General features: G+C 38.6%; 1 non-coding gene across 1 annotated transcript; it reads right to left on the reverse strand.

The window, feature by feature from the left end:
• Positions 1-4,984: 4,984 nt before the first annotated feature.
• On the reverse strand, positions 4,985-5,057 carry TRNAK-CUU. Its single transcript has one exon. It is a non-coding gene; the product is annotated as a tRNA-Lys (tRNA).
• Between the last annotated feature and the right edge of the window lie 2,862 nt (positions 5,058-7,919).

Genomic DNA, 7,919 nt, shown 5'->3' on the forward strand with positions numbered 1-7,919 from the left:
TGAGAATGTTGGGTAGCATAGTTAAGCATTTGGTAAGGAAAGTGGGGAAATGTTCACTTTTTAACTTTACTGTTTATTTTATGAATTGCTAAGAAAAAAGATATTTCATTTTTATGCGGAGATACTCATTTTATGCATTTTTATGAAACTGCTTTATAAACATGTATTCATAATGTCTTTAATCTTCTCTTTTTATCTTCTAAGGCAGGGGTTCTTTGAAATATGTACTCAGTCATTATTTAATTTTTATTTTTGTTTGTTTTTCTTCCTTTGTTTTTTTTTTTTTTTTTTTTTTTTTTTTTTGTGATTTAAGAAAAGCTGCATTTATTTCATCACATACATAAAGTCTAAATAAATGCAAGGATGGTTTGGTGTACAATAAAGCCAGGGCACTGGGATAACATTAAAGGCAAGAGGAAGGCTGTCATCAGTTAACTCAGCATAACAAAAGTTTGTCCACAATTCCTCCAACAAACCTACTCTTGAGTCATATTGGGCAAAACTAGGTCTACTTTCATCCCTACCTGCTCAGGAACCTGGGAAAGGATGACCTCCCTTCTTCCTTTGTTTTTAATGAACTGCCTCTTACTAGAATTTTGCTGGTTTCATTCTTTCTAAGTACCTATGAAGATGGGAAATATATGCATATGTATGCTCATAGTCCTGAAGACCGATTATGAATTTATACATTTTCTAGACTATATATCCCAAGTCCATTTTTACTCATAGTTCAATCATTTTGATTGTCCTTTTTCTGGATCCTTCCTACTTTTGCTATATGATTTATGTATGAAGATACCAACACTAAGTCACACTTGAAAGAGCTGGTTCCTGGCATTAAGAACAGGAAAGGATTGGGGCTTCCCTGGTGGCACAGTGGTCGAGAATCCGCCTGCCAATGCAGGGGACACGGGTTCGAGCCCTGGTCTGGGAAGATCCCACATGCTGCAGAACAACTAAGCCTGTTCGCCACAACTACTGAGCCTGCGCTCTAGAACCCGCGAGCCACAACTACTGAGCCTGCGCGCCACGGCTACTGAAGCCTGCGTCCCTAGAGCCTGTGCTCCGCAACAAGAGAAGCCACTGCAGTGAGAAGCCCAGGCACCGCAACGAAGAGTAGCCCCCGCTCGCCACGACTAGAGAGAGCCTGCGCGCAGCAACGAAGACCCAACACAGCCAAAAATAAATATATTTAAAAAAAAAGAATAGGAAAGGATTCATGCGTGTGTGTGTGTTACTTTTAAAAATAGTACTAGCTCTACTTTGTCACCATGTAATCCTACTTTAGTAGCCCCGAACTAAGATTCATTCAGTATTTATTGACTCTACTGTGTACCTAGTATAGTTTTAGATTCTATAACTGCTGCAATAGGAAGACATGGACCTTTGCCCTTAGAGGGGTTACAGGTTAGCAGAAGTGGATGTGTACACAGGTGACGATAAAAAACAGCGTGGTGTGTGCCATAAAGGGATCAATTGCTTATTGCTGATGTGTAGTTAGTTCTGACCAGGGAACCAAGGAAGCCTTCATAGAGGAGGCTTTTGACCTTGCTCCTGAAGGATGAGGAGAATTTCAATAACTGGGGGTTACTCCAGGCTATGTGAACTGAATTCTCGACACAAAATAAAGCATTGCATTGAGATGAAGCATTGCAAATTATAATTTAGGATTAAATCACAAAGAACTTGAAAGCCATATTAAACCAGTGAATAAAACTAGGAAAATTCAGTTTTACCATCCAGTTTCCCAATATATTCATTCCTAAAGTGAGACCCCTCTGCCCTCTGGGACTTACTGCTTTCCACAGCACCCTTTCCCCCAAGGTAGTGATCTCTCTCATAAGCACATTATCTGTAACTGAGGCACTTACAATTTCACCTGTACTTGTTTCTATACAGATTTTATCTTCCTTTCTGGAATATAAGTTCCATAAGAACAAAGCTCCATTTCTTAACTTTGAAACCAACCAGTGGGATGGCCAGGAATAGGTGTACTCATTGTCAGTCTTAAGGATTCAGTATTTTATTAACATTATCTCTTGTAGTAAACATAAAATTGTCTTTTGTAGAATTCGGATTATTTATTAGAAGATTTTCATTATTGAATAATACAAAATATAAGCTGAATTATAGCTTTATAGAAAGCTATAAAGTGGCAGACACCCAGTGGCTGAGGTTAAGGAATGGAGCCCTCTTTTAAGGGTTGAGTTGTATGCCCCAGAGAGATATGTTGAAGTCCGAACTCCTAACACCTATGAATGTGGCCTTACTTGGAAATAAAGTCTTTGCAGATGTAATCAAATTAAGATGGGGTTATTAGGGTGAGCCCTAATCAGGCACTATGACTGGTGTCCTCATACAAAAAGGAAAATGCCATGTGAGACAGAAACACAAGGAGAAAGGATGTAACAACAGGCAGAGATTGGAGTTAGGCACCTGCAAACCAAGGAACACCAAGGGTAGCTGATGACAGCAGAAAGCTAACAGAAAGAAGCAAAGAACAGATTCTTCAAGACAGCCTTTGAGAGCATGACTCTGCCTACACCTTGATTTCAAGCTTCTAGCCTCCAGAATTGTGAGACAATACATTTCTTTTAAGTAACTCATTTTGGGGTACTTTGTTTATGGCAGCCCTAGGAAACTAATACGCCCATCTTAATTCACTAATTCAACACATAGTTACTGAACATCTGCCAGATACTAATTTAGGTGCTTGAGATACATTCGTGAGCGAAGACAAAAATCATGCCTTTGTGGACCAACATTCCAAGGGTGTGGGTGAAAGTAAAGAGAGGTAATAATAAAAGAAGATACCTTCTATAGAAAAAATAGTGTAGGATAAAGTGGATGGTGGGGTAGTTGCCAATTAGGGTGATTGTGGTTGGGCTTATAGCGACTCAAAGACAAATTAGGCAAGTGTGACATAATAAGAAATACATATTTGGTGTCTGCCCCTAGTTTCTGACACAGAGCTCCTAAAATCCTTGTCAATTCCTGCGAGATGGGGGTGTTAGGAGCATCTTACACAGAGCTTCTAAATCCCTTGGAATTTCCTGGGTAATAGAAGTGTCTTGTTCTAATGAGGCAACTCTTGGAGGGCTCCTGGATGATTTCTGGATGAGGTCTGGTCGCCAGAAAGTCTAAGTCATGATTAGAAACAGAACTTGGAAATTGATCAATAACTGATCATGCCTGTGTGATGAAGCCTCCAAAAATCCCTAAAATACAGGGTTCACAGAGCTTCCAGGATGGCGAACATATTCAGGTTCTGGGAGAATGGCATGCCAAGGAGAGGACGTGGGAGTTCCACGCTCCTTCCCCATACCTTGCCCTATGCATCTCTCCCATTTGGCTGTTCCTGAGTTGTATCCTTTATAATAAACCAGGAATAAGTAAACTGTTTTCCGGAGTTCTGTGAGCCATTCTAGGAAATTAACAAACCTCAGGAGAGATTGTGGGAACCCCTGATTTATAGTGGGTTTGTCACAAGTGGGGAGGCCTGGACTTGGAATTGGCATCTCACAGAACCATTCACTTTAGACAAGTTGGTCCCTGTTCAACTCAAAACACCAAACATCATCCTCTCCTGCTAAATGAGTGACTACCAGTTTCAGCTTTATCCCTCCTTTAGTCTGCTTTCCCTATAGGTAAGATTTATTTAGATGATAGAATTGCCCTTGCTTTCTGAGAACACCCAATCCAAAAGGAACCCTCACTTCCTTAGACCCTCCGCAAAATTCCACAACTATAGCCCCAATCCTATAATAGGTTCTTTCTAACTCCCTCTTCCTGAGACACCCCACAGGTCTCCCTCGCTGCAAGGGATTTTTTTTTTTTTTTTTGGCTGAAGGGCATTGTCAGGTTTAAGAGATGGGAGGAGAGGAATGTGACCTTAGGCGACCGTGGGGTAACTTACCCCAAAGAGGAACAGAGAAATACTGTAGAACGGTAGCCTGCAGGGAAACTAGGTCAAAGTTTTCGTTTTCTTTTAAGATAGAGAATTAACAGCATGTTTGTACGTTGAAGGGAAAAACCGAGAGAGACAAATGAGTCGTTTAGTAGGAGAAAAGCTAGTGGGTAACACGCCGAGTACAGGAACTAGTGCTTCAGGTAGGAGCATGCGTCGTTCATCTGCAGGGTCGGGTGAGTGAGATCCTGGAACGTGCCTGGCTGTGGTGTGGACATTCTCTTCCTGATTACTTCAAAGTTCTCAGTGAAGAGGCGAAAAAGGCGGAAGTCCTGCCTCCCACAATATCTAATTGCCTATTCGAAATTTCACGTCTCAGTTCTTTTGTGCTTCTGTTTCAAAGAGCCTCCCCTCTACCGGAATATTAATTTCCCCAATACCTATCCAATTGTATGGTTAGATTCCAAATACAGTCCCACGAACAATGGGAGAAAACCTGATTGTGCCCTAATTGTCTAGATCTCACAACAGAAGGAAACATTTCTCACTGTGTATTTCTCCACAAGACATTCCCCCACCTCCACTCCAGGACAAGCCCTATATTGAGAAGAAAAAAAGTAAAATAAACAAGAAAGGACTTTCTTCGAAGTCCTCCGACTCTCTAACTGCTTTTACATAGGATCGCTTGTTTTAGAAAAGCTGCCAATATTGAGGCTCATAATTTTGGTCCGATAGAATAAAACACTGCCCTCTATCAGCAATAATGCAGGTATGCACAGTAACACAGAAAATCAATTTCAACTTTAAACAGTGGCCTTTTCGGTTTCTTCTGTGCTTTACGGAGGAAGTAGGCGAGGGATCCGGGAGAGGAAAAAAATTGCGTTTTTAAGTGCGCAAGCGCAGTTTGAGAACTGTTTCGTTTGCAAACTGCTCTTTTTTCCGAAGATCTGGTTAATATTGACAGTACGTAAATTAATCCGGTTTAAAAAACAAACAAAACCGTTCTTAATTACAGTGCTGTGGAGAGACCTCAAAATATTCAAGGGAAATTTAAGTGCTGTATCAAAAGATGTCTTGCGCCCAACGTGGGGCTCGAACCCACGACCCTGGGATTAAGAGTCCCATGCTCTACCGACTGAGCTAGCCGGGCACTTAGGTGTCAGTTTTCTTTTTTCTTCCCTTGAAGGGTTCAATTACATTTGATTTTTGTTTTCCTATAATTCTTTATTTACATTAAAAAATTTGTCATACTATAACCTCCAAATTCGTTTCTTAAATTCTTTGAAACAGTTCTTTAATTGTATTTAGATTTAATGATTTTTAGTGCGTGTGTATCCCAAAGGCACTGAAAACACGCGTTTCTCATTACAGAATCACTGAATCTCTTTTTCTGAAGTGTTTTAAAATATTTACTGCCCAATACGTTATCTTCTTTACATAAACACGTATCAAGACTGTTCACTTTCTATCAAATGGCATAATGGATTCCTACAATTTGGGGCGTGGCATTAAAAAACAAAGTTTTTAATGAAGTTAGTTACACACACGGAAGAAAAATGGAACTTAGCTATTTTCCTTTAATAGGATCTAGTTAAGGAAAGTTAAATTGAGGAAGCGGATACTGGTTCAGTTAAAATAAGCCCTCTTTCCGGTAACTGCCTGACAATTGAAAGATAGGACCCTGAGAGGTTGTCATTACCATCCATCTCAAGAGACAAGCTGAGAGGAAAGCCTTGTAGAGACTGTGAGTCTTCTGGCAAAGAAAGTTAATTCTAGAAGAAAAGGAGAAGAACTGATTCTGACCGAATTATGACAAGCTGAGACAATGGAATAATCTTCTATGGAAATATATATATTCTGAGATACTAGTGAAGTTCTCTAGATAAGGAACTCTGCAGATTTCTGTGATGGGAGTGGTGTCTATCCTACTGCTCAGAACAGCAAGCTAAAGCCTAATTGTAAACCTGGGAGTAACAGAATCCTTAGGTTACTATCCCTGAAACCCTAAAACACAGTATTTAGAAGTTAAACACATTGGGCATCACATTTCCGAGCTACTTAATTAACACATAATAATAAGGTATGGCATAAAATATGTTTAGATTCCTCAAAGTGCACCTAGGATTTAAGTAGAATATTTAAAATTTCCAAGCTTGAAATATTAATGCAATTATTCACCAACAATTTTTTCCTGCAGTTGCAAATTCTGGCTTATTTTGACAATTTTATAACTTGGCAGAATGTAACTGGGAAGTGAATTTGTATTTATTTGCATTTTCAACACATTTATTAAGTACCTATCATGTGCAAAGCACTGTGTTATGTATTCTAATAGATGGAAGTATAAACCAGACTCTGATAACCAAAAAAACCTTATCACCCTATAAGAAAGTCATGTAGATTACATACCGATTTTATATGCACTACTTCTAAAGTAATTTAAAGTAATTAAAACAAACACATCCATACTCACACCTTTTAAGTCTTCTAATGAATCAGGCAAACAATCACGAACCTTAGACCACAATTCAGTGTATTCTTCCAAGATATGAGATATATCAACAATCCAGCCCCAAAATAGGCAGTTCATCGAGTTCAGAAAGAGCTCCAAATTCATGATTATTAAAGAATACACAGTAGGCATTAGACACTCAAATTGTGTTTATCACACACAAGCAGGAAAGTTAATTAAGAGTTTAACTGGATCCCTAAACAAGTTTGGAGTACTTGTAGTTTACCTTCAAGGTGAACCCTCCTAGGACTATACTCTTCAGCTTTCTTCAGCACTTTCTTGGCCTACCCTGGACTAACTCAGGACCCTTCATGAAAAAATTGCAACTAGAACATTTCAGTGAGGGTTAGGCAAATTAAATGGCTAGTCTTCCAAGTATATCCAAATCCTTTCTTTATCCATTTGTTCAAGAATAAAAACTAACCTTTAACTATAATGCTTCATTAGCAGAAATTAGCAATTGAATTTCCTCTTTCTCTCTCACTTTCTACATCTAATTTTTCAGCAAGCCCTACACTTCTAAAATCCATCCACGTATTTCCACCTCCACTGCCGCCACTCTGCTCATTCTCCATTACTGCTTGCCCACCGGACTGCAATAGCTTTCCAACTAGTCTCTGTGCTTCTGTTCTTCCCTGTATTTATCATTCTTCACACAGAAGCAAGAGAGATCATTTAATAAATAAATTAGATCATATCATTCTGCTTAAAAAACTACTGATGACCTCATGGTAGAAAGCCAATCATTAACTGTGGAAGGAATGACGGAATTAGAAAATCACCATTTGGCAACCATCATCATAATAATTGATTCAAATATGAATCATGGGATACTATAATTAGTGGGTGAAAGGTGAAGGAGTTGCAGGATATTTACATAGTTTCAAGGTGTTTCTTCACAAGATATTTATTGATTACAAAGGGCAAAATTGAAACTATAGTGGAGAAATCTTACCTGATCAAAGTTAACATCATCTGTAGTGGAACAAACTGACATCATGTGCCTCCTAATATAAGATTCTAATGTGAATACAAGGTTACTTTTGTGGCATTCCTGACAAAGAATGCATCACCCAAATCTAATCATGAAAAAAGTCACACACACCTAAACTGCAGAATATTCTACAAAGTATATGTTTTGTATTCTTCAAGTGTTAATGCCATGAAACCTAAAGAAATATTAACAAACAATTTTCCAGATTAAAGGAGACTAGAGACATGACAACTGAATTCAATGTGTGATCTTGGATTTTCTTTTGCTATGAAGGGCATTACTGAGAGATTTGCCAAAATCTAAATGAAGTCTGCAGATCAGAAAAAAGTATTGTTAATTTTCTAATTTTCATAGTTTTACTGTGGATATGTAAAATGATGTTCTTGATTTTGGGGAAATACACACTGAAGTATTTAGCAGTTAAAAATGGCTTTCCAGGGTAAAGGGGGGGAAAAATGGCTTTCCATTTAAAATCAAATTAAAATCCAAACCACTACAAGGTCTGA

This window comes from Phocoena sinus, chromosome 2 (assembly GCF_008692025.1).
Source record: "Phocoena sinus isolate mPhoSin1 chromosome 2, mPhoSin1.pri, whole genome shotgun sequence".
Classification (NCBI taxonomy): Eukaryota; Metazoa; Chordata; class Mammalia; order Artiodactyla; family Phocoenidae; genus Phocoena; species Phocoena sinus.